Below are 27,824 nucleotides of genomic sequence, written 5' to 3'. Positions count from 1 at the left end.
AGCATGGGTAGAACTGGAGAGTATTACGCTAAGTCAAATAAGCCAGGTGGCTAAAGACAAATACCATGTGATCTCACCTATAACAGGAACCTAATGAACAAAACAAACAAACAAGCAAAATAGAACTAGAGTCATGGAAACAATGAACAGATTGACAGTGACCAGAAGGGAGAAAGGAGGTGGATAAGGGGGAAAAGAAGGGGAAGGGTCTAGTCAAGGAACATGTATAAATGACCCATGGACATGGACAACAGGGTGGGGGTTGACTGTGAGGGCAAGAGGGTGGGCGGGGCAGAGGAGAACTATGGGGGAAAATTGGGACAACTGTAATAGAGAAACAAACAAACAAAAAATCTCTGAGGTCCAGTCTCTTCATTCGTAATGATACTCCACTGAGGAGTTAGAGGGAAGATTAATGTCAAGCACCTAGCAGAGGGTAGTGGTGAGGGCAGAGGGAGCCAACCCTCAACTGTAGCCCCACGACAGTCTGCTCACTATTTCCACATCCCAAGCATGCTCCTCGCTTTGCTTTTTGTCTCACCTGCAGTGAATCCCCTTCCCTTGCTCCCCACAAAGCCCTAAATCAACAAACACCTCCCCTGTTAGTCCTTTACAATCCCCACTCACAATGCTCTTTCTTTTCCAGAATCCTTGCAGGCACAATGTCCATCTAATTATACTTTACCTCGTGCTGCTCTCAGTTATCTTCACTTGTGCTTATCTTGTCTCTCAAATAGATTAAAAAATCTCTTGAGAGCAATGCGTCTCTGTCTTTGCACCTTCTTCCACAGTGTGTCTGACCCAGAGTCGGGAAGACAGAGGGAGTTTAATTATCTCTGTTCACTATGTAATGTATCTTGCATTGTATCAGTGGTCCTTAGCTCTCACAGTACACCGGAATCTACTGGGGAGCTTTAAATATGCAGATTCTCAGACTCTACTCCCAGAGACTTCGTTTCCATTGGTGTAGAATGCAGCCCACCTTTGGGTATTCGCTTAAGAGTTCCCCCAATGATTCTAATGTGAAGGTAAGAGTGAGGGCCACTGCACTACATGAGCCAGAGTGATTTTGTCTTAAGTCCTCAAGACACTTCAATTTGTCTACTGGATGCATTTTCTCCATGTTAATATTTCAAATTATACCTTACAAGTTAAATTGCAACCCTCAGCTCCTTTCTGATACAACACACAAGGAATCATCTTTAGGCAAGTGAAAATTTTCAGCCATTACCTCATTGGGCAGAAAGTCAAGCTGTAAAAAAACCAACTGAGTAATTCCTTTCAAAGTGAGACTGTCATTAATCAATGAGCTGTCCTCTGAGCACCTGCATGAAGCCAGGCAGTCACTATTTGTGACTTTTTACTTCTTTTCCCCAAATGAGTCACACACAGAGCTAGCAAACAACAAAGACCAAAAGTACTTTTATGTATTGAGGCTACCAATAAGTAATGCTAAGACAATAGGAAAAGGGAGAAGAAACAAGGATGATGAATGAATGAAGCCATTATGACAAAATGATTTAGTGGCAAATACATGGAAGCTAATTAATGAGGCTTTGATGGCATTTACAAATTTTATTTCCCTTGAGCATCTCAGCAAAGTCAATATTTCCTGGAAAAATTTTGAGAATACTCTATTTTGAAGACTTTCTGCTAACAAGGCAGGAAAAACAGCCTTGACAAATATTTTTTTCATTTGCCTCTTTTTGGTTTACTGCAGTTTTAATTACTGGAGAAATGAAACCATGAGGTAAAAAGTGCACAGAACTCTCAAGCAACCAAGGTGTTTTAAACGTAAATCTTTGTGAGATGGTTTAAAACTAAAAAAGGAAAGGTAAGCATGAAGAACTGTTATGGAATTGTCTCTAAAGTATGTTTTGCAAAATTTTTCATCAGGCACCAATAAGTTTTTAAATATTCTCTCAGATTCGTCTCTTAACAATTACTTTAAAAGCTCTGTTTACCTGTTCAGAACCAAAAAAGCTATTGCACTTTGTTATAAACTGTGGAGCTGCTTTCCTGAGGATCTATTACTTCAACTAGTTCTCTGCAGTGTCTAGAATATAATCAGTGTTCTCTGCAGCTATCCAATCATTCTTTTCATGAACAAAATTGTCATTATTCATGAATCTTTGGTATTTAATGGCTTATTTTTTTTCCTTGTAAATCATTTCAGGACATTGTTTCCATTAGAATTTTCCATTTTTCTTCTGCAGAGAAGCCCAATAGGTGATACACACTTTTCACAGACCCAGAGTTTTCACACACTTTAATTCCTCCCTCTAAAGCCAAGTATCACCAATATTGAGAAAATGCTTCAATATGAAGGAAAGTGATCCCAGAACAAATACAGGTGTCCACCACTATCAAAAACTAGAGCATTCTTATAAAATCTTTTGTAAATCAAAATGGTGTAAAGCAAAGAGCCAATTACTGTTAATTTGTACACAAAAATTTTGATTTTTTTCCAGATCCAAAAAATAACCCACCAATTCATACCAAATAATATTAACATATAGTAAAAGCAGGAACAATATGATAAATACACAGCCTATGTAAAGTAGAAATAATGTACCACACAACGTATTTTCACATACCAGCATGCACTGCCTCTATGACGGCTCACTACAAAACAGGCACTGAACTCTATTTTTGCTATTTGCCATTTTTTAAAAAATAAAAGTGAAAATCCTCTTAGAATTTCTTTCAATTATCAAAACAGGTACAGTTGATTCTTGAACAATGTGAGGGTTAGGGGTACCAACCCCACATGCAGTCAAAAATCTGCATGTAACTTTTGAGTCTACAGTGGGCTCTTCTCATCCATGAATTCAGGCAACCTCAGACTGAAACAGTATTTTTGATACACAGTTGGGAGTCCCCATTTGGGAATACCTGGTTGGAAATTCAAAAATACTGTTTTCAACCTGGAGTTGGTTGAATCTGCAAATGCAAAACACATGAATATAGCAATGGCCAACTGCATTTATTGAAAAAACTCTACACAGTTCAAATCTGTGTTGTTCGAGTGTCAACTATACTAATGTAGGTCTTTCATAAAAGCAACGTCATGTAAAGCAAACTTCGAAAAAATTGGGAATATCTGTATATAGACTAAAAGAATGGAGGTAAATGAGAAATAATGAAGAAGGCAGAAGAAAACATTGAAATATTCATATCTTCCAAGAGAAAAGAGAAGCTAGCTATTCGATCTGTTAAAAAAATCAAACCTGGGAAAAAAGATATAACCAAATAACAAGGAAGAACTCGCAGAAATTAAGAATATAATAGCCAAATGAATATTTTAGTAAGAGTGGCATGATAAAATCAAGAAAATCTACTACAAAGAGAACAAAAAGAATCATACAAATTTTAAAAATTAAAGGAAAAAAAGATAAATACCCAGGAAGTTCAACAGCTAGCTCTAATTCAAAAAGCGAAAATGAGTGACACATGGTGGAAGAAGGAGGAAATCGTACAAAAATTTTCCAGAACTGAATGACGTGAGTTTTAGAAAAGGAATGGGCCCAGGAAGTCATTGTGAGAACAGGGGTGAGTGGGGTGGGTGTCCCAAACTAAGGCAAATCATTTAAAAATTCTAGAATACCGGGGATAAGAAAAGCTTTTAAAGCTTCTGGTAATCACTTCTTTCAAGTTTACATTTAGTGGAACTAGAATCAAGATGTCCTCAGCTTTATTAACTACAATGCCAGAAACTAGAAGGCAGTGGGATGCCTTCAAAATTCTAGGAGGCCTCAGAAATTTAACTCTCATTAACCCTTTCTTAGCAAAGTACTGAAGAATATATATACCAGCAAAAATAGGAAATGAATTAAGAAATAATCAAAGTCATTGAATCAAAGAAACAAGGGATCCATCATGCGGGAACTGTGAGAAGTTTCAGAAAGAGGGGAAGTCTAAGGCCAACATCTTTGGCCAGATTGGAAGAAGTCAGAGATCTCTGGAAGTCCTCTAGAAAAAAAAAGGGAAAAAATTTCCAAAATTATGGTTCCAAGTTACATTCCTTTTAGTAATGTTTGAGAGTTCTAGTTGCTTCATATCCTTAGTAACATTTGATATCAACACTTCTTTAAAAATAAATTTAACCATCTGGTGGGTGTGTGCTGGTATCTCATTATGGCTATTATTTACATTTCTCTGATAACAAATGATTTTGGGCACTTTTTCATTTGTTTACTGACCATTTAGATATCTTTGTTTTACTTGTTCAAGGCTTCTGCTCAGCTTTTAAATGGTGGTTTCTTCTTTTTTTATGGAAATTATATTTCTATATTTTAGATTGAATTCTCATGTCAGGCTTGCCTTCATACTTCGTTAAAGGTTTCTTTTGATGAATAGATCCTATTTGTAAAGTCCAGTTTATCATTTTTTTCCTTTACAGTTAGTACTCTTTAATATCCAGTTAATACTGAAGTTTTCATTCCCAAATTGGGATTACTCCATACATATTTTTATAACATTTTTAAAGCTAATCAATATAGTGCAAAGAATTTGACACCATAATATTCCTTCAAGAACACTATTTAAAATGACTGCATAATATTCCATTGTATGGATGTGTCATTTTCTTATGTAACACAACACTTAACTCTTGTACACTCAGATTGTTTAGAACAGTGATTTTTAACTGGTGTGCCACAAGAACTTTTAAAACATGCAATACCTAACTATTCAGTCAGGGACACTGACCTCTTTTCCCTTAGATTGTCATATTAAAAACAGCAACAACAACAACAATAGCCAACATAACAGTAGCCATCCAGTGTGAATGAGACAAAATTATATCCATTTTTTGGTGTCAGATTGGCAAAGAATATATTTTTTGACGTGCTGCAGAACTGTAGTAATTAGTTTGTGTGCCATGAGATGAAAAAGGTTGAAAATAACTGTTTTAAAACATTATTGAAATAAAATTTAAAGTTAATGAGTGCATTATAAATTAGAAACCCAAGGTTTTAAAATCTAAGTTTGATTAATTCCAATATTTATTCCCTATGAGTATATATGGAGCACCCAATATTTCTTCAGTATTATACTGAATACTCTAGAGCAGCGGTTCTCAACCTGTGGGTCGCGATCCCTTTGGGGGTCGAACGACCCTTTCACAGGAGTCGCCTAAGACCGTCAGAAAACACATATATAATTACATATATAATTATACTATGCCTTAATTATGTTCAATTTGTAACAATGAAAATACATCCTGCATATCAAATATTTACATTACGATTCATAACAGTAGCAAAATTACAGTTATGAAGTAGCAACAAAAATAATGTTATGGTTGGGGGTCACCAAAACATGAGGAACTGTATTAAAGGGTCATGGCATTAGGAAGGTTGAGAACCACTGCTCTAGAGGATACAAAGAGAAGATGTAAGTTGAGACCTGTTCCTAAGGAACTGATAATATATTTGGTGATCCAACTTTACCTCTTAGCAATTAAGTTATAATTAATAGCTCAACTGTTCATAACTATATATGGAATAGGAAGAAGGTCAGGGGAAAACAAAATGAGAGTGGGCTAGAATAGTTGGCTTCAAAAAAAAAAAATAGGTCTTGAGACTTCCAGCCAAGATGGAGGCCTAGACAGACAGACATATTGTGTCTCCCTCCACAACTAAGAAGGAATACAACTACCTCAAAACTAGAGACAACCAGAAGTTCCAGAAAATAGAGCTGCATGGAAGTCCAACAAACAAAGATATAAAGAAGAAATACTCATCCAGACAGGTAGGAGGAGCAAGGCGGGGTGGAGAGGATGCGGTGTGGTGGTGGCAGCAGCAGCAGCACCGGCGGGCCAGTGGAAAGCATAGTTACACATTTTAAAAAGTCAGGAGGGACACCTGGGGATGGACACCTAGCACCTCATGAGACCCCACAGCTCACAGTCCCAGCACCAGCGAAAATCAAGCCTCATTGCTTATGACTGTATACACCAGTGGGGGTTGGGGTGGAAAAAGAAACTGCCAGTCTCTCAGCAGAGTCCACTTGTTTAAAAGGCCCCCACAGTCCTAGAACATCTGCAGACCCACCCACTCTGGGAACGACGACCAAGGCAACAGCTAGAGGGGCGCCAGTTCAGTGCAGAAGTGGGAGAAGTGCCTGGAAAAGGGGCAAGTGTTAAGCAAGCTGTATTGTTTCCTCTCTGACCTCTCCCCCACATACAGTGCCATGACGTGGTGAAACGGGTCACCCTGTACTAACAAATACCTAAGGCTCCACCCCTTACTATGTAACAGGAGCCAGAGCTCTACCTAAGACACAGAGGCAAACAAACACAGGAGCCTGTCAAGTTGAGGAGACAGAGAGGTATGGCCCAAAAGAGGGAATGGATCAAGGTTCCAGTGGGAGAACTAAGTGATGAGGAGATAGCCAACCTAAAAGATGCAGAATTCCAAACACTGGTGATAAAGACACTCATAGGCTTGACAGATATGCTTGAGTATGGCAAGCGCATAAGGGAAGAAGTGAAGGCTCTGCTAAGTGAAACAAAGGAAAATCCACATAAAACCAACGGTGAAGGGAAGAAAATTGTGGTTCATTCAATGATTTGGAACATAAGGAAGAAAAAAACAGTCAACCAGCACAGAATGAGGAAACAAGAAATGAAAAAAATGAGGAGAGGCTTGGGAACTTCTGGGACAACTTTAAATGTGCCAACATCCAAATTATGGAGTTGCCAGGATAAGACGAAGAGCAAGAAATTGAAAACTTATGTGAAAAGATTATGGAGGAAAACTTTCCAAATTTTGTGAAGGAACTAGACATAAAGTCCAGGAAGCATGAAGAGTCCCAGGCAAGCTGGACTCAGAGGGGACCACACCAAGACACATCAAGATTAAAATGCCAAATGCGAAAGATAAAAAAAGAGAATCCTAAAAGCAGTAAGAGAGAAGCAGATAGTTGCCCACAAAAGGGTGCCTATAAGACTATCAGCTAATTTCTCAAAAGACACTTTGTAGGCAAGAAAGGACTGGCAAGCTGTATTCAATGTAAGGAAAAGCAAGGACCTACAATAAAGATTACTCTATCCAGCAAAGCTATTGTTTAGAATGGAAGGGCAGATAAAGTACTTCCCAGACAAAGTAAAGATAAAAGAGTTCATCATCACCAAGCTATTATTATATAAAATGTCAAAGGGACTTACTTAAAAAAAAAGAAGATCAAAACTATGAACACCAAAATGACAACAAACTCACAACTATCAACAACTCAATCTAAAAAATAAAAACAAAATCCAACTAAGCAAACCAGAATAGGAACAGAATCATAGGTATGGGGATCATTTGGAGGGTTATGAGCTGGGAGGGGGGAAGGGGAGAAATTGGGGAAATGGTTCAGGGACTAAGAAGCATAATCGGTTGGTACAAAACACACAGGGGGAAGTTAATAATAATATAGGAAAAGGTGAAGCCAAAGAGCTTATATGCACGACCCATGGACATGAACTAAGGGGGGTGGGATTGCTGGAGGGAAGTGGCGTACTGGACAGAGGGGAGCAAAGGGAAAAAATATTGGAACTACTGTAACAACATAATAAAATAAAATATACTTTAAAAGTGCTCATAGGCTTGACAGATATGCTTAAATATGGCAAGTGCATAAGGGAAGAAGTAATAGCTATGCTAAATGAAATGAAGAAAAATCCACACAAAACCAATGGTGAAGGGAAGGAAACCGGGTTCAAATCAATGATTTGGAACATAAGGAAGAAAAAAATAGTCAACCAGTACAGAATAAGGAAACAAGAATTGAAAAATTGAGGAGAGGCTTGGGAACCTCTGGGACAACTTTAAACGTACCAACATCCAAACCATAGGGGTGCCAGAAGGAGAAGACGAAGAGCAAGAAATTGAAAACGTACGTGAAAAAATTATGGAGGAAAACTCTCCAAATTTGGTGAAGGAAATAGACACACAAGTCCAGGAAACACAGAGAGTCCCAAACAATCTAGACCCAAAAAGGACCACATCAAGATACATCATAATTAAAATGCCAAAGGTGAAAGATAAAGAGAGAATCTTAAAAGCAGCAAGAGAAAAGCAGAGAGTTACCTACAAAGGGGTGCCTATAAGACTATCAGCTGATTTCTCAAAAGAGACTTTGCAGGCAAGAAGGGACTGGCAAGAAGTATTCTAGGTGATGAAAAGCAAGGACTTACAACCAAGATTATTCTATCCAGCAAAACTATCATTTAGAATGGAAGGGCAGATAAAGTGCTTCCCAGACAAGGTAAAGCTAAAGGAGCTAGTTATTATTATATGAAATGTCAAATGGACTTACTTAATAAAAAGAAGATAAAAATTATGAACACTAAAATGACAACAAACTCAGAACTATCAACAGCTGAATCTAAACAATAAAAACAAAATGCAACTAAGCAAACCAGAACAGGAACAGAATCATAGGTATGAGGATTATTTGGAAGGTTATGAGCTGGGAGGGGGAAGGGGAAGAAATGGGGAAATGGTGCAGGGACCAAGAAGCATAATTGGTGGGTACAAAATAGACAGGGGGAAGTTAAGAATAATATAGGAAAGAGTGAAGCCAAGGAACTTATATGCACGACTTATGGGCATGAACTAGTTGGGGGTGGGATTGCTGGAGGGAAGGGGGTACTGGGTAGAGGGGAGCAAAGGGAAAAATATTAGGACTACTGTAACAGCATAATCAATAAAATATACTTAAAAATAAAAATTAAAAAACTAAAAGGGAAATATATAGAGATGGGTCTTGAAGTTCCTTCACATATTGAGGGTGGGGGATAGGTGGCGTTGGTCATTCCACAGTGCGAGGACTACATAGTCAAAGGTTGACTCAGGAATAAATAGTGTGTTTCTGAAAGGCAGAGGAGTTGCTCTAGATTAAAAGTCAGGGTAAAGGTTGATAAGTTGTGAAAAATAAGAGTGAACAAGTAAGATGAAGCCTCATTGATTAGGGCTTTGACTTGAGAATTTGGGGTTTGATTCCATAGGAAATAGGTCCACTGAGGCTGGGGGGTTAGGGGCAGAGTGTGAGGAGATGGATTAGGTGTGAGGCTGGGAGCCAGGCCATCAAACTGGAATTTCAGGAAGTTCCTTCAGGTTAGTGGTGGGGTGGGGAGAGTGGAGTCAAAAGATAGGTTAAAGTTTATAGGAATAATCCAGGGGCCAGATGATGTTATCTTACAATAATAAAAATATACATCTGATGCAATTTTCAAAAGAAACAGAGAACTGGATATTTGCTTTCGTAGTCTCCTGTTTGATTCTAACCAATACCCTGAGTTATTTTTTAAATGGCATTTTAAAAAGAAAGAAAACATCTTGACAATAATTATTGAGGGATCACTGATAACTATTGTCTCTAAAAAAGTCTATATATAGAAATAGTTATGATCCTGTCACTGTTGGGAAAAAAAAAGAAAAATGAGATTTCTTGAACAATACTTTTATGCTTTACTTACATAGAAAAGCTTTAGTGGTCTCAGTTCAAATTCTTGCTATTTCATTTAGAGAAGTCATTTAACCTCTGTAAACCTCAGTTTTCTCATCTGTAAAATGGGACTAATCATAATTAGGAAAAATATTTGTCAAATAATAAATGTTACCTATTACGATCTGTGAGGTAAACATTATTTTAATAGATTCATTAATTCAAATAGAATACTGTCATTTATTATAATGGTAAACAAGGAGTCAAAGGATGTTATAAGTAATAATTAGGTACCAAATAACGAGAAATTTGATCAAAAGCACTATCTAAGGACAAATCACCGTTCCTTGGCTTTGCATCTATTATAACTATAGCATTATTAATAGCAATAAAGTGCTTTGTTTCTATAGCACCTAGAACTTGGAAACAAAGCCAAGTGACATATGTATATATTTATTTAATCGTGGGAGACCTGGCACATTTGGCAAAAGGCACGGTGTTCCACTCAGTGGGATGAAATGCACGCCTCACGCCAGCTTCTTTAGAGGGACTGTTATTCATCACAGCTGTAACGTTCCCTTCAGAGAGCTCCCACCGGAATGGAAAAGGCGCACTGGCAATTTATATACAAAAGCCAACCCACGTTCGGCTTTGAACATTCACTGGGAAAACTGTATGCAGTCTGTTAGTTATTCATGGACATGCTCCGGTTTCCGATGGAGGTGCTGTGGTTTCGTTTGTTATTATCAGAGTAAAATTAGAAAGCAGCAAAGAAAAATTAAAGGGCTGGCATGTAGACATCTCCTGGCCAACAAATCATTATGTGTGTAAGTTTTCGTGGCTCAGTTGCCACATAAAAATAGTCATAATTCACACAGCACTGTTTGGAGTGTGCACCCTGGCCTTTGCCCAGACTGTCCAGCCCTGCCCCCACTTTCCTTTGGTGAAATTACACCCGCATCATCTGCCCTATGAAAATTCAACCTGCTGCACAGAGATACTATGGCTCTGGGACACACTAACACATTCTGTCCCAAAGCAATGCCATTTATGTTAACATCTAATGAATGGTGTAACCAAAAAAATATATGGGCAAATTGCTTCACAGTGGAATCTTGATTCAAAAGGAATATTGTCTCCAGTTAACATTGCAGCCAGAATAGTTTTTCACCCCTTAGTTGGATAAGTGCCTAACTCTAAACCATGAGATTTCTCCCCAAATAACACATTGTCTCACATCTACAGAGGGGTGATGTGCATATTCATATGTACCATCATGTCTGACATTCACAGAAATGAGAAAGACAAGGCAAACATTGTAACACTCATTTTATTAATGCAGACACCAAAGTCCAGGAAGAGGAGCTAATTTACTCTAAAACTCACAACTAGGAGGGGCAGAAGTGTGATAAAATTCAGTGCCCAGTAAAGAGTATTGTCCCACACTTCATGCCACTTTCCTGAAATATGTTTTGCAAGGGAAATAGGACTTTTTCTTCTTTAGTAATGAGTTAAAATCCTTAAATTATAAAGAATAAAAATGTCATTTATTTTAGTCCCAGTAGAAAAGCAGTGATAATACTGAATTGCTTAGATATAAAATATATAAGAAATGTAATGCTGTCCTTTTGTTGGTTGGATTTCCCCATGGGATCAGTTCTGTACTAAGTTCAACCAGGCTTGAACTAAGCAATCACTATGTAGCAAACAATGTACTCGACATTGAAGACACAAAGGGGCAAGCTCCAGCCCTTGTCCTGGTAGCCCTTGATGGAGACAGACAAGCAAACAGATAACACCTCATGGTATTCTAAATGCTGCAAGAGAGGTATGCATGGGCTCATAAGGAAGACCAGAGGAGGAGTTGAATGTGTCAACTCAAATGTTTCAAAAGAAACATCTAAGATTAGTTTTGAAAGATGACTAGGAGTTTTCCAAGCAAAGAAGAGGGGGAAGGATTCTAGTAATGTTCAGAGAAATGAAAATATAAGACAACAGAAATAAGTATAGTTTCTGCTGAGGGACACAGAAAAGGGGAAGGGGATCATTTTAAAAGGGAATGTCATGTAATCATAATAATAGCTAAAGTTCTTGCCATGTGCCAGGCTGTGTTCTAAACACTTGACATATACAAACACATTTAATCCTCACAGCCACTCTGGGAGGTAGATGTAATTATCACACACCCCACCCCACCCCACCCCCAATTTTGCAAATAGATAGCTGAGGCACAAAAATATTAAGCAACTTGGCCAGTATTTTATGGCTCATGGAATTTTCAGTGGCTTTCAACACTTCTCTGTACTGACTTTCAAAAATGTTGGAATGGAGGAGAGAGAGAGAGGCAAGGAGAGGGAGAGAGAAAAAGAGAGGGAGAGCGAGAACACCGAAAGTTTTCAAAGACAGAAACAGAGATGAGCAAAATTTTGAAAAACGTATAAGTTTTAGAAAAAAAAATTAATTGAAGGGCTTTACTCCAGAAAAATGGGCTGAGAGGGCAGTCTGAAGAAAAAGAATCTTAATATTATTAAAGAGCCTATAAATTAAACTCAAGTAAGAATTTTCTACTGACTGGAAGTAAGCTGTGTCAGACCCGCATCACCCAAGGGGCTTGTCAACTATCCTTCCTGCAGGCTTAACTCCTCATAAATGTTTTGACTCATAGGAATCCTGACAGGTTATTAAGGCAGCACATGAGAAAGGCATATGACTCCATTGGAATGTGTAAGCCTTTTGAGTGCAGATGTTCAATAAATATTGATTGACAGCAAATCATATTTAGTGCTATAACTAAGATTAGTAAAATTAATTGGAAACACATTTCATAGTTGTTATGATTCGTGGCTAATAGGTAAACATTCAATTAGTAAAGTTCTACACTTTTCTCCTTTTTAAGGACTTTAGTATAGATAAGCTGTCACTAGCTATTAAGAAGTTAAATCTGCAGTCTACTTCTGGCAAGGCCTTGTGATATATATTTTAATTGCTTATCTTGCCCTCATTTTATCTTATTTTTTCATGCTTATTTCCTCTCCATATCCACTATTTCCTTTTTAAAAATTTTATTGCCATGTAGCTTTGAAAATGACTGCAAATTCTTTTGCAATGAGATACATTATAAGTAAATACCTACGTAACCAGATGGTTCTTGAGGACCCCTTGGAGATTTAGTTAAAATTAGTTTACCTTCAATCCAAGGACCTCAGAGATACCCATATTATTTACACTCCTGTGGGCCATGTCAGTTCAGGTTCATGTATTTATTGTTTTATTGATGGTTTCAATGAGTATTTATCAACCACCAACTACATCCAGGCATCATTATAAGGCAATAGCAACACAATGGTGAAAACCACAGGCAAGTCCCTCTCTGGGTAGAACTTGACATCCTAATAGGTGGGAGGTAGACAAACAAGGAAACAAAAGTAAAAGAATACTGGGCATGAAAAGATAGTTTCAGATAGTGAAAAGTTTGACAAGAAAATGAAACAGCATAGTGTGAGATTCTATGATGTAGAGGAAGGACAGGCAGTGAATTTACCCTGAGGGGTCAAGGAAGTCCTTCCTGACAGGTGACCACTGCCTGTGACCTGAATGGTTAGCTTGGTGGTCTGCAGATGTGAGGGAGGGGTTCTGCGCAAAAGGAACCACCAAGGCTTTGAGGCCAGGGAGGGTGAGTGTGGCTGGGTTAGCTGCACTGGGGAGAGAAGCACTGATAATGAGGGATGAGCAGCTATTGGAGGCCAGATCACAAATGGCTTTGTCAAAACCCAAAGAGATGGGAGATTATTGTTAGTGGGGGGCTGCAGGATCTGCTTTATTATCATTTTTTTGTCCTCACCCAAGAACATTTTTTCACTGCTTTTAAAAAGAAAGGAAGGAGAGAGTATTTTAGAGAGAGGGGAAGGGAGGGAAAAAGAGAGGGAGAGAAACATCTATTGGTTGTCTTTTGTACAAACCCCAACTGGGGACGCATCCTGAAACCCAGGCATGTGTCCTGACTGGGAATTGAACCTGTAACTTTTCAGTCTGCAGGATGATGCCCAAACAACTAAGCCACATCAGCCAAGGCTCTGTTTTATGATTTTCAAAGACTATTATTTCTGTTTTATGGAAAGCAAACTGGATGGAAGCAAGAGATGCTGTAGGAGGCTCTTGCCATTGTCCAGGGGACAGACAGTAGCCACTGCAACTAGCAAAGTGTTAGACACACAGGTAGAAATGGGTGGGGGCAGGTTCAGTTTCAGAGATGCAACTTCCACTCTCAATCCCCCTACTTTCTTTGCAAGAAATTCAATTACACCAAGATTGTAAGTTTTGGAATTTTATTTAAGATGGAGGAGGGAGGGGCTCACTTGGGGAACATGTGGGCATCTTTGATAGGGACCCTTTGCCTCACTTTGCCCTTTTAAGGATTCATGGTGCCCACCCATGATCTCCTGTCTATACAAGTCCTCCAACACGTGTCATCCTGTCCCAGCTGCCAGCTTCCTCAGAGGGGCCTATCCCCTTTGTATCGGTGTCAGTTTAAGATCATTGCAAACATATTAAATCATATGGAAATCACCCGCATTCCATATTAAATATACATTATTTACACATGAGTTGACTTGTGGCTGACTAGGTGATATACTGTTATGGCTTAAAGGCATTTAATTAGACATTTACTTATATTTTATGATTTACTTTTATGTTGACTAATTAATTCTTTTTTTCAGGCCTCAACATTTTGTAGGCAATTGCAAAGCTGGTATCCGGTGTGCCTGTGGACTTCCATGATTCCAAAGGTTGTGACCATGCCTGTTTGTGTGGCCCAGGCTGGCCAGCATCCTGGTGAATGACATTGTCTCCACGTCACTGCACAGGCACACAGAAGTCATGTCAGCTGCTGCAGTGTCAGCAGGTCTCCAGGACACAGCCCACAATGTAGATGCACACCTCCCCCAACACTCTCTCCTTACAAGGCCCTGAGTGCAAACTGTGCCACCTGCCCTCATCTAACTAGCAGGCTCCTCTCCTCTCCCACACTCCTCCACTCCCTAGACCATGGGCTTGGGAGGGTCAACTCAGACCCAAAGGTAACAGAAATCCTGAGCTCCATGTTTTCCACAGCTCTCCTGGGGGATGGCATGGCCTCCACAAGGATCCTAAGGCCAGAGACAGGATCTGAGAGTAGGGTGCAGTTCAGGCCAAAGAGACAATGCCATGAGGAAGGATTCAGGACCCCCACATGCTGGAACCTTTGGTCAAAAAGTTGGGGACAGAGTTGGGAACAAGAGGAAGAAAGTGAAGGGAGCAGGAGCATAGTGAAGCGCCAAGGCTGGGAAACTACCAGGAAGACAGGCCTGGGCTTGGTAGAGTCTAGAAAACTCATGTACCTTTGCTTGAGCAGGTGCTGCAAGTGGTGTTTCAGCAGCTCCACAGGTTGCATCTGGTCCATCCTTTCTGGCATCATTCCCATGCCTGTCCTTTCCTTTTCCTGCTCTAGGAGACACAAGGTGCCCTTTCCCCATGTCAAGTATTTTGAAACTAAGACAGCAGATTTGGGAGTTGAACACATTAGTTCTAGAGCAGACTGCATGTGCTCAAACCCGAGCTCTGTGCTTAATCACCTATGGACCCTTGGGCATAATTCTTAATATGCCCGTGCCTCAGTTTCCTTGGTTGTAAATGGGATAGTAGTTCCTACTTCACTGGATTGTAGAGAAGTTTTCTGCCAAGTGCCTAGCATATGATAAAGACTCATAAATGCTTAGCTATTGTTATTTTAAGGAACTGTCAAAACAGGATATAAAATTGTGGTATATTTTAATGTTTATATTAACCAATTATAATTTTAATTTAAAAAACACAATGGCATATAGCTGTGATATTCATAGGTAATTATGAGAGTTTGTTTTTCTTTAATTTCATAGTACCCAAAAGATAATACAGTTCAATCATGGGACATAAGTTTAGAGTCAAATGAGAAGCATCTGTGTCTATAACTGTTTATAACTTCACTTGGAAACAATGTCAAAAGTCTAAATTTGAGACATTTTGTGAATGTTTATCTCCAAGCCAAATACTTTTCCTGATCCCTTTCTGTCTCCAGGTCCTACCCCCATTCATAAATTAAAATGACTGAGCAAATAAATGTGAGGAATTGGATTAGATTCCACTTCCCGTCTCTCTGATTTTGAAATTAGATTAATAGGACACTAAACCTTTAATTCCATATTGGGTGATTTATAAATGTTTACATATATCTATATATAGCTTAAGATGCAAACATAGATGGAGGAAATAATGCAAAGCTAAAACCCATTTGTCCTGTAAACAGCTGAAGTCAGATCAGTCTTTAAGGAGGTGAAGGCAGGCCAGCAGGCTCTGGCAAAGAGAGGATCACAGGGAGGGAGGGTAAGCTTACTCTGCACACAATTTTAACTCATTTTGTTTGTATGCCCAGCAGAAGCTGTGTGAAAACCAGTAAGGAGAGGATGATTTTCAGCCAAATGGCACTTCATAGCTACAGACATGACCCTAAATTACAGCAGCCCATAATGTAGGAGACTGGAAGGGTTGCAAAGTTAACATTGCTCCGTGGTTTCCCTTGGAAACATCGGAACTGTGCAGGAGGGTGAACAGGTTGCTACCCAGGGCATGCTGCTCCCAGAACTTTAAAAACAGGAGCCTTGGCAGCTCCCTCGGGGAGCAGAGATGAAAGCCTACCTAGAGTAGAGCAGACTGGCTGACCTTTCAGAGGCTCTTTTATCTTGGAGAGTCTTTGGTTTTGATGTAGTGCTGAGTATCTTTGAACTTCCTATCAAGAAGAATCCATGAGTATGTGAAAAATAAGCTCTTGTTCTTTACTAATTCCCTCGTGCATTTTTTAAATGTTTTTAAAAATAAATAAATATTGTAGTTGCTCAGTAAATAGTGCTCCCAACAAGAGGCGATATTTCAATTATTCTACTTTGCAACTCTAAGAGTTCAAAATCCCTATGAAGGAGCACTTGGGGAGAAAATACCATTTTTTAAAAATGAGAGACAAGTCATTGTTACTCTGCCCAGAGTAGGAACACAGCACATATTTGTTGAGTGAATGAGTAATTGAGAAACACAGCTTTCCATGTCTCAATGTCAATTTTTTTAAACTCAATGAATAATAATGATAACTTTAAAAACAGCTGATATTTATTGAATGCATTTTATCTCAGTTATCTATTGCTTTATAACAAACCACTAAAAAATGCAGTGACTTAAAACAATATTTTATTTATTTATTTTTTAGGATTTTATGGGTTGGTTGGGCTCAGCTAGGTAGTTCTTCTGCTCTTTACAGCATTGCTGGGACTAGAATATCCAAGATGGCTGCCTGGAGCCTCAGCTAGATGGCTGGAACACCTAGGGTTTTTCCTGACACTTCTCTCTCTCTTCAGGAAGTCTCTCCAACAGGACAGCCTAACTTCTTTATATAGTGGCTCAAGGCCCCTGGAGCAAGTGTCCCAAGGAGACAAACCCCTGTTTGCAACCACTTATTAAAACTCTGCTTCTATTCCACTGGCTAGTATCCCATTGCCCAAAGCAAGTCACCTAGCTAAGTCCAGAGTCAGCATGGGAGGGCAGGTACTACACAAGGACTTAAACACTGGGAAGCATGGTTCATTTCGGGCTACCAGTGTAACAGTCAACCACACAACCTATGTGCCATGCCTGTGTTGGGCATTTTACATCAATTTACCCTCATTAAAAATCAAAACAACCCTATAAAGTGGACACTACTTAGAATCTTCATTTCAAGAAGAAAAAACATAGGCACAGAGAAGTTATTGATTTTATTACCCAAAGTCACACTGGTAAGAAGTTACACCTGGGATCGAATTCAGCCATTTAACCCTAGAGCCTAAACTCACAAGTCTAAAGGCATAAGCCCAAGATTAGGAAATTATGAACTTCTATAATATCTCAGAAATACTTAGGTAATATTTTATTTAAAGGTTTATGCATTCAATAGCATTTATGAGAATTTTTTCCTCCTATTTCTGACAGAGGTCCTCTACCTCTTACTTCTTGACAGAATTGTCAACTAAGAGAGACAAGAACACCAGCTTGATGAGTTCTATTGACCTAAGTTAGAATTTTTCTTCTCCTTACTTATCGACTCACTCAATGACTTAATTTCCTCAACTATAAAATGGAAATGCTATCTAGCTTGCAGGGTTGTGGCCAAAATGAAAGGAGATAATATAGTAAGCAGAAAGTATGTAGAATGTTCTCAAGGCATAGAAGGCGTTCATGCCCACATATAAATATGCATACTAGACAGAGCTAACAGTGGCAGGACATGTGGAGAGCAGATTTTAGGGGGTTTGTGAGCATCTACATGAGCTCACCAGAGAACGACTAGAGCAGTGATTTTTTACCATAGCATAGACTGTTATGTCTGCCCACAGCTGGAAAGCATGGACCAGAACAAGGTGGGAGAAATTATGGGTCTGGAGCACGCTACCCTAGGAACAATAGAAAAATAGATACCATGTCCTGGCAGACTAAAGACTGGTATCCTCACAGAACTATTCAGTTTAACCCAAGCCAACTTGACCAAGCTCTATTCTCTGCAAATTTAATACAGCTCTAAGAATCTTTAAGACATCCTCCAAATTTGGAGAGTCATGTACTAACCCAGGAAGGATCAATGATCTACTCTTGGTCATATTCCAATACAGAAAACTATTTTGACTTTAACGAAGATGTGGAAAAAGGGAGAAAAGGAAAAACAAAGCAATTCATCGTGGGTGACTTTTCAAAACTTACTTTCCATTGTCTGGTTATGCCAGCAGCTGTCTGCTGATTTTGAGACAATTTACAACTGGAAGAAACGAGACTCCACATTTCTTCCTTTGGGTTTTGAATGATGGCTTTCTCCAGGATATTATAGTCACAGTTCTGTACATGAGTTATGGCAGCTTTAAATTACAGTCACACTATTATGGAGAAAAGGATAAATTTCTCACTGTCTTCTTTTATCTCCAAAGCAATTGGGAAGTGGGGAGGAGGCCACTTACCCAAAAAGAATAAAATAATGGTGGTGGGGGCATGTCTATGCCAGAAAAGGCAGCTGACAGCAGGCTTCCTGAAATGCCCTCAAATGCTAACACATTATTATATAAATCTCTCTTTCCCAGATGCAGGAGGAAGCACAAAATGAAAGGGGATGAGTGAGGAGAATGAGAACAGGGCAAACCCTTTTAAAATATGCTCACTGGTAGTATATTGCCCAAACAGTGCTCTCCAAGGACCCAAAGATACTCTTCCAAAAGTATAGTTTTTGGTTTACTTAATCTAATTGTCCATAATTCATTAAGTGTATTTCTCACTGTCACTCATGCCTGAGTAATGCCTGAGTGCAGTGCCTCAATACTGTGCTATGTTTTTATCTTATCAGCTGTGTAAGTACATGGAAGCTATTTCACCTCATTCAGCTCAGTTTTGCCATCTGCGAAATGGACATAATGACATCTACATCATGGTGTTACTGGGGTAGCTAAATGAAATTGTTTGCACCTTTCTTTCTCTCACCCTTCTTCCAGACTCTTGTCATTTCTACATCCTGTGAGTCCCTGAGATGGAGTCTCTTCTGTGTATCACCCTGCTGATCATCATCTTTCACGGGAACCATGGCAGAACCTCCAACAGGTTTTCCTACTTTAGAGAGTAGAGGGATTTCCAGAATTCATACTGACCCTCCTTTACCTGGACCACTTTGCTCATTCCTATTAGCTTTAGGGTAATATCCAAACTTTGGAGCAGGGCACTCAAGACTCTCCAACTTGGCCTTATGCACCCCTCAACCCACTCCACTTCCTCCCCGACCTCATTTTTCACACACAGTTTCCAACTTAGTGATATGGTTGGAGAGTGGTGTGGCCTTTGAGAGGAGAACAAAAGCTATTTGTCATATGGCAGAATTGAGAATCCAAAAGATTCCTGTAACCGTGCGGTCACAGGAGCAGTGACTAAAGGGGAAGTTTTTGTATGGAATTTGTGTTTGGGCCACATATCTGTGTCCTTGGAAGACCATCAGCAGCCAACATCTATTTCAGAACAAGTGCGTTCCTTGTATTCTTTCTCCAGCTTCAAAACTTGCCTGTTAATTATAATTTTTTAAAAATTAAAAGCAAGCAGTACTCTTTAGATTTGACTAGAAATTCCCAGGAATTCTACTCCTGGGAAGCGTCAGAGGTACTTTGGAGCCTTTACAGCTCTGATGTAAAAATATGGCACAGTGATGACACTTTTAGGGTCAAACACCCTCACTCCACATGTGCTTTTTCAATCTCAGCATTTTAAGGAAGAAAGAAAATTCTTTGAAGGGAGAGCTTTATATTTTATGCAGAAAGAAATCAGAAGCTAAATGACAACTTTGGAAACCACACAAAAACAATAGACTTCTATGTAGCAATAAGAGGACCAAAATACTGATACATGCAAAACCATGGGTGTATCTTAAAAGCATTAGACCAAGTGGAAGAAGCCAGACACAAACTGTTACATACTGCATGACTCCATTTATATGACATCCTGGAAAAGCAAAACTTCAGGGACAGACAGATCAGTGGTTGCAGGGAATGGGGGAGGGAAGATTAACTACAAAGGGGCAGGAGGGAATCTGGGTGATGATAGAGCTGTTCTGGGTCTTAATTATGGTGTTATTACAAGACTGTGTCAACAACCATCTAACTGTAAACCTATATAGGGTGAATTTTACTGTATGCAAATTATACTTCAATAAGCCTCATTCACACACACACACACACACACCCTCGGGATGATCCTGCTAGAACTGGCTGGAATCAGGTGTCTAGGAAATGGCTCTGGGATGTTGCCTGTGCTATACATTCAGATTCTGTGGCAGTTTTTGTCTGTAAAGAGTTCTGCTGCTAAAAACATTTGGAAACCACTGTATAAGATTAATGTCAGTGGGGGGCAGCTGAGGTTGCTTAAGAGAGCAACACTCTTTGTTGTTTTTTACATGTATCTTACTACAACACAGAAACCAGAAGAAGAGAGGAAAAGGCTATATACATTTACTTTTCCTGAGTAACTCCAAAGTGTTTTTCTTTCCCCAGAACTTAGTCATAATAATAGCCCTGTGCTCTCTATATTTAGGAACAAAGGTTTGGAAGCCACCTCTCTTCGCCAGCCTAGGCAAGCCAGTAGAAGGACACCCCACCGGGTGTACATGAGGCAGTGAGGTCTTCCTTCAGCCCAAACTAGCATCCGATGGCTCTTCTGGCTCCCATCAGCAATGGGAGCACATCAGAAAAACACTTGGGAAGGTTTTGCAGGCCTGGGAAGCTGACTGAATAACTCATTCCTGACATTGTGCTTTGGCTCCAGGGACCAGACAGCCCTCCTGGATCCAAGTGGTGTTAACACTTCCATGGAATGCCCACCTCCCCCACAACCTCTTTGGGCTGGCATGCCCCTTTTACCACAGTCCCTGCTGCTTGTTCCTGCCTTTCCTTAAATCTCGCAGTTTCCTGACTGAGTCCTGAGTGTGTTCATATTAATGAGAACTGCTAGAGTTTGCTGGCAAATATTGGAACTAATAGTCATCAGAAGATAAAATTCCTTCTTCCCAGCCTCTACTTCATATCAAATGTGCAGGTGGCTAAGTGCTCCATCACCCTTAGAAGTCCAGACCTCCTGTGTCACCCATCCTCACTGGCCCTCTTACCTCATGTGACATGTCCTAACCCCACTCCATCTCCACCCTACAAATCTTCCTGACAGCCTCTAGGAGTGAACACCTGACACAGCTCCTGTTGGTGGCCATGGTGTCATGGCTTCCTTTCTTCCCAGATGCCAGGGAGAGTTCCTCTCCTCAGCCCCTCCAGGTGTGGGCTGGTGACAGCTTCCCTGTGTTGCAAGTTCCTATGTGCTTGACCACCTGTGTTGCGTCCCTAACCCTGCCCACTCCTATGTTTGTAGTCTGCTCATTACATTCTCTTCAGTTAAATCCTTACATTATTTAATCTGATTTCTGTCAGGGTGGTGACCAACACAAATTCCCTACCACACATTCTATAATGACTTATCAGTACTCTTAGGATAATATCTAAACTCCTTTATGCCCCATCTCTCTGACCTCTCCTCCTGCTCTCCTCTTGTCCACCAGGTTCCATCCTGTGCAAACTCTTTCCCATCTGCGGCCCTTCGCATTTGCTGTTCCCCATCTGGAATGTCTCTTCCTCATATGTTTGTGCAGCTGCCTCATTCTCATCATGTTCTTAGGCCAGATGTCATCTCTTCAGAATGGCCTTTCCAAGCCCATTTAGGTAAGGGCCTTTTCCCTTAGATCCTCTCCATCCCATTACTTTGTTTTACTATTTTTTAGCCCTTATCTCTATCTAAAAATTTAAATTATATTCGTTGTTGTGTTTGTTGTCTGTCTCTCTTGCATGCTATTGTGAGCCCTGACGTACTTACCATTATATAGGTCAGGGGTGCAGCCAGAAAGCAGGGATGGCACACTCACACTGAGCCCAGTGACAAGAGGTTAATAAAGGAACCATTTAGAATGATGAAGGTAACAAAGGATAACACAGTCCCCTGGGGCTGGTAGTACTGAGGTAATCAGAGTGTTTGCCAGGATCCTGAGAAGGTAGCTGAGTGGAGAGGCTGTGTGACAGGAGCTGTGGCCTTCAGTTGTAAACCCACAGAGAGGCAGGTTCTCTGGGCCATCACCTCCTTCCCTACCTTCCCATCTCCTGCCAGTGCTTCCCATAATCCAATGGGAAGATGGAGGTCCAAAGAGTTGATAGAATCCATACAGGTCTGCTTCGCAAAACCCAGAGCAGGGTGGGGAAAATGAAAGAGCACATCTGAAGGAGCAAAGACATACAGCACAGCCACTGGGTTTGCTGTGTTCAAGACAGTGCTTGGCATCAGGCCCAGTTCATGTGACAACCCAGGGATCACCACTTACCCAGAATTGTGTGATGTGATAGTCCCACCTGGCAGTAGGATCTCAGAGGAAAAACAGAATGAACCCATGAGTTCCTCTGAATTTGGCTTCAGGTTCTGGGGGAACATTTACTCTCTTCTTAACTCGAGACCATTGGGACAGATAGATTCACTCCCATGGTGGGCTTCCTGAATAGGGCTACCAAGATCTCAGTCTTGGCCCTGCAAGATGGAGAGAGAGAATTCCTGTGACTGCTAGGCTTGGACATTCCATGCCAAGGACATTTCTAAAGTTGAAGAACAATATCTATTTATATGCAGCGTGGAAACAGGAGATTGTTTTGCATTCTGTTTGAAGGCAGAGCGGAATCAGGTAGCACACTGGCAGCACTTCTGATTTTTCATGTTGTGTAGAGTTCTTCAGGCTTTGTTGGGGGAGAAACAAGGTCACCCACCTGCAGTATGAGTGGCTGAATGGGGAAGAAGCCAAGTCATTACACACTGCTGCTATCAATGTTTAGCAAGGTGTAGAGTTACTTCAGTGACTTGCATGGAGAAGGTTAATATCTAAGTGGAATTATTAATCAAAAATCCTTCTTGAGTGCCTACTAAGTGTGGGAAGTGGTGAGAATTCACAACAAAGTGAAGACATAAGTTTACTTTTAACCATAGACAACAAGAAGAGTGGCAGATTTATGACTGAGAACCAACAGGGGACATATTACATTACTAAGGATAGAGTGGGAAACACTTGTCAAAAGGGTTTGAACATTAAGCTAAAGAGTAATATGCTGGGGTGAAAATTGCTCCCAAAACAATTTCCCCTACTTCCTCAGTTAGGATGGGTAGAAATGATGTCATCATTGCTTTCAGTTACTGTGCTTTAGCTTTGTTACAAAAGGTAATTTCTGGTAAGAACTCAACCTCCCCATAAGGAAACCTGCTTCATGCTTATTGGTTGATGACACCAAAAAAGAAAAAAGAAGAAAAAGAGGAAGAGGAAAGATAATGAGAAGGAGAAGGAGAAAAAGAAAGAAGGGGGAGGAGGAGGAGGAGGAGGAGGAGGAGAAGAAGAAGAAGAAGGGGAAGAAGAAGAAGAGGAAGAAGGTGAAGGAGAAGAAGGAGAAGAAAGAGAAGAAGGAGGAGAAGGAGGAGAAGGAGGAGAAGGAGAAGATGAAGATGAAGAAGAAGAGAAGAAAAGAAACTAATTGATTAAACCAAAAAATACACGTCCTCTGAGGACATTAACTTCAAACTTATAATACTGGAATTTGTTCATTCTTGCCCTAAGCCCTCCTGAGGTGCCAGCTGATAATAGACTAAGAATTTACTTTCTATATAAAATTTGAATTTGATAAGGGGGATTTTTTTTTTGAAGGTTGCATTTTTATTTTTAATTCCTTTTTTTTTTTTTGCATTTTTCTTTAGTGTATATTTATTGATCATGTTGTTACAGTTGTCTCAATTTCTTTTCCCTTTGCTTCCCTCTGCCCAGTACTCCACTTCCCTCCAGCAATCCCCTCCCCTTATCTCATGTCCTTGGGTCATGCAGATAATTCTCTGGCTTCACCCTTTCCTATATTATTCTTAACTTCCTGATAAGGGGGATTTTTATTCAACATTTTTGAAGCCCTTCCTATGTGCCAGGTTCTGTGTTAGGCATGAAAGATATAAAGATGAATAAGACGGGGCAGATAGCCCCCTGAGGCGCTCACAGTCCAGTGTGTGTGTGTTTAGAGCCAGGGGGATATGAGAGACACAGCAATGCTGTGAGGGTGAGAACCACATGGTGTTGTGGGGCCTAAGAGGAGAGCCTGCTGACCAAGACTAGAACTGGGGGGGCAGGGAGGCAGGGAAAGTGTATGGGTCTTCCACCTGCCCCTCTACTCTGCTCTGTGCCCTGGGGGCTGACTTGCACGGGCAGCATCAATGCTCTCAGTGCCTGCTGCTTCTAGTTGGACTTGGCAAATAGGAAGCCCCAACAAAAGATGAGCAGGAGGGAAGGGCGAAAGGCTGGGGTGTTTACTCTCTGGGGTTCTTCATTTAAGACCATTGCAGAGTGGCTGTATCCCCCTTGAAGAATGCAGCTCCTGCCCAGTAGACCTCACCATACAACTCTTTCCTCTGGGGTCTAGAACCTTCTCTCTCCTGAGCCTTTCTAGCCACTGGGCTGGTAACAGTACTACTAGCTGTGGGGTACTGTACCACCATATTTTGGGTTCTTTGAACCCTGTTCACACCTTTATAACTATTCTTCTCTTTCCAGCTGGATTCTGGCAGCTATGGAAGATTTCTGAGGAGAGGGATGCCTGCACTGAGTCTGGAATGGTGAACAGTATGATTTGGGTGATAAGGGGGGAAGGCGTCCAGTTAAAATACATGCAAAGACACTCAGGGAAGAGAGACCACAGAGTGCTCCAGATACCAGGGCATGAACCCTGAACTCTCCTTCACCTCCACATCCACCTGGACACCAAGCCCTACGTCATAGACTTCCTCACCCTCTCTCCACCCTGCCATTTCTCTCCATCTCCGCCACCCTTGTATTTTCTTGCCTAAGTTACTACCCCAGTTTTGGAATCATTCTCAGTCCTTGCTGACAACCCTCTATAGTCTCCTCATAACCTTAAAGATAAGTGCAAACTCCCCGACTCCCACCATATGACTTCAGCTTTAATTTTATGCCTGTATTTTTGGTTACTTTTCTATAAAATGAGAAATTATAGCCGTAATTAGCACAGGGCTGGCGTGATGATTACATTAGAATAATACACATAAGCACAGTGTAAAAGTGAAAAAGTCTGACCAATTCCAGAAGGAGAATTTCTCTTTAGAGTTCTATTTCTTTGCCCTCAGCTTTCAATACACAGATGGGCACCTTACCCATTACACACAGTGAGTGTGAAAGTGTTTTATTTACTTTAAAAATAGAAGAAAATAATAATGCATATGGTCTGGATGACATTCATCTTTATACCAATGCAATTATAAAATATGATTTTAAATCTTTTTCTTTTTTCCAAGTGGAGAAAAGGTCCTGTGAACACACAAGTACCTAGGGCCCATGAAAGTCATGTGCTTCCATTACTTTTATTGTCCTATTATTATTGTAATGGATAATTTGATTCAAATTGCTATAAGCCAGACATTGTGCTATACAAAGTGAAATCTAAAGAAGAGTGTGAGACGCTCCATAAACTTGGGGTGTCACCAGGCACAGTACTGGGTAATGGAGGGCAGTGAAGGGGGACATAAAAAGATGGAATGATCCAGGGAGAAGTATTTACTGTTTCCTTAAAAAAGCCAATGATCTGTGTGGATGGCAAGTTCCTAACACATAATCCCAGCATGATGAACTCTGTGTGTCTGGAGGACAGTGACACAGCATTGTGGCACTGTACCATCTTCCCAGTCAGGAACCTGAAGCTAAAAAAGAAAAAAGAGAGAGAGAGAGAAAGAACTCGTGGACACAGACAACAGTGTGGTGATTGTGGGGGATAGAGGAGTGGGTGGAGGTGGAAGAGAGTGTGGGGGGATAAATGGTAATGGAACAAAATACAATAAAAATGCCAAAAACTTTTTAACATATAGATGACAATACACAGAGCAGTAGAAGTATGATTTTCCCTCTTGATGTTTGTAATGTATCATGTTAGAATTAATCTTGATTTTGCTGGAATATCTAATGTATAAGCTCTGAAAGAAAAATTGTAATGTGCAAAATGTGAAGGCATCAGTAGGTTTTACAACATGAGTGTCCAGATAAAATTTTGATCACTTGGGAAAATGGGAAAATAGAAGAAAATTATTAGGATACTGCAATAAGTGTTCTAGCAACTCCAGGATAGAGTGCTATAGTTTATCTCTAGGGAATGGAATTGTGAGTTATTTTCTTTTCTTTTTACTTTATCTCTCTATCTGCTTCCATTTTTTAACACCTGCAAATTTTCTTTCTAAAAATTAATACAATTTTCCAAACCCAACTATACAAATTACAATGTCACATGTTGGAAAATGTCTTTCTTTCTTTCTTTCTTTTTCTATTTTTAAATCCTTACCTGAGGAGATTTTTTTTTTTTCGTTATTTTTAGAGAGAGAGGAAGGGAGAGAAACATTGATGAGAGAGAGAAGCATCGATTGGTTGCCTCCTGTACACACCCAGACCAGAGATAAAACCCATAACATAGGTGTGTGCTCTGACCAGTAGTTGAACCCATAACCTTTGGTTATGGTTATGAGATGATGCTCCAGCCAACTGAGCCAGGGCTGAAAAATTTCTTTCAAGAAAATAATTAGTAGTACATAATGGGGTCATTTATGAAACTGAAAAATTGAAATAAGCTAAATATTAATCAATACAGAATTATTAAATACATTTCAGTATACACTTAAATGGTCATTAAAATTATTATTTAGATCTATATTTATTGATGTGGAAGAGATTCACAATATTGTTGAATATAATGTACAAAAAATGTATAAAAGAGTATACATGATATAATTCTTTTTAAAAAAATTTTAAATGTCATTTTTAAGGCCAGAATGGATAATATCAGCAGTGATTTTCATAGTATTATAAATATGGGTAATTAGGTAATTGTTACCTCTCTATATCTGTTTCTAATCTTTTTTTTCTTTTTACTTTATCATTTCATTCTTTATTCTTTTTTAACTAGAAAAAAACTATTTCTACTTTTTAAATTAGAATTGAAGAAGATTGTCAGATGCCCATCAGACAAAATGTCTTAAGAAACATATACCTTGAACACGTCTTTCATTGAAATCTAATGTGATTTTGAAAGAAGAAAAGAACAAAAAAAATGCTATCACCACAAATTTAATGTCTCAAAGATTTACCAAATCATTACCCTATCAAATCCACTTCTCTTTCCTTTCACTTATTATGACCATTCTGGAGCTCAGAAACTCAGGCACTTGTTTCTCAAACCAGTGGTGCAATGGTTATAATGACCTCGTGGCTAAAAAGAGATTATGTTGCCCTGACCAATATGACTCAGTTAATTGGCTCAGTTGGTCATCCCACAAGGTGAAGCATCACTGGTTCAATTCTCAGTAAGGGCACATGCCTGGGTTGTGGGTTTGGTCAGGGCACATATGAGAAGCAACAGATTAATCTTTCTCTCCCTCTCTTTCTCCCTCCCTTTCCCTCTCTCTAAAAAATATTTTTTTAAATAAAAAATAAAATGAGGTTATATTTAGGATAGGTTGAAGGGAAAGGCATGCCAGTCAGGAGAAATGGCACAGACGAAAGCTGGGAGTTGAGAATATGTGCATTGTCTTTGAAAAATAACAATGAGACCCTAGTAGATGAATGAAGAGTTTGTGAGGGGAATGGTAGGAAGTACAATAAAGTGGGCCTAATTAGAGGGTCTTAAATATTAGACCAGGGGGTCCTTGGCTTATCTAGGATGTGA

This window comes from Furipterus horrens, unplaced genomic scaffold (assembly GCF_987537825.1).
Source record: "Furipterus horrens unplaced genomic scaffold, mFurHor1.1.pri manual_scaffold_1, whole genome shotgun sequence".
NCBI lineage: Eukaryota > Metazoa > Chordata > Mammalia > Chiroptera > Furipteridae > Furipterus > Furipterus horrens.
Note: the sequence above shows the minus strand (reverse complement) of the source record.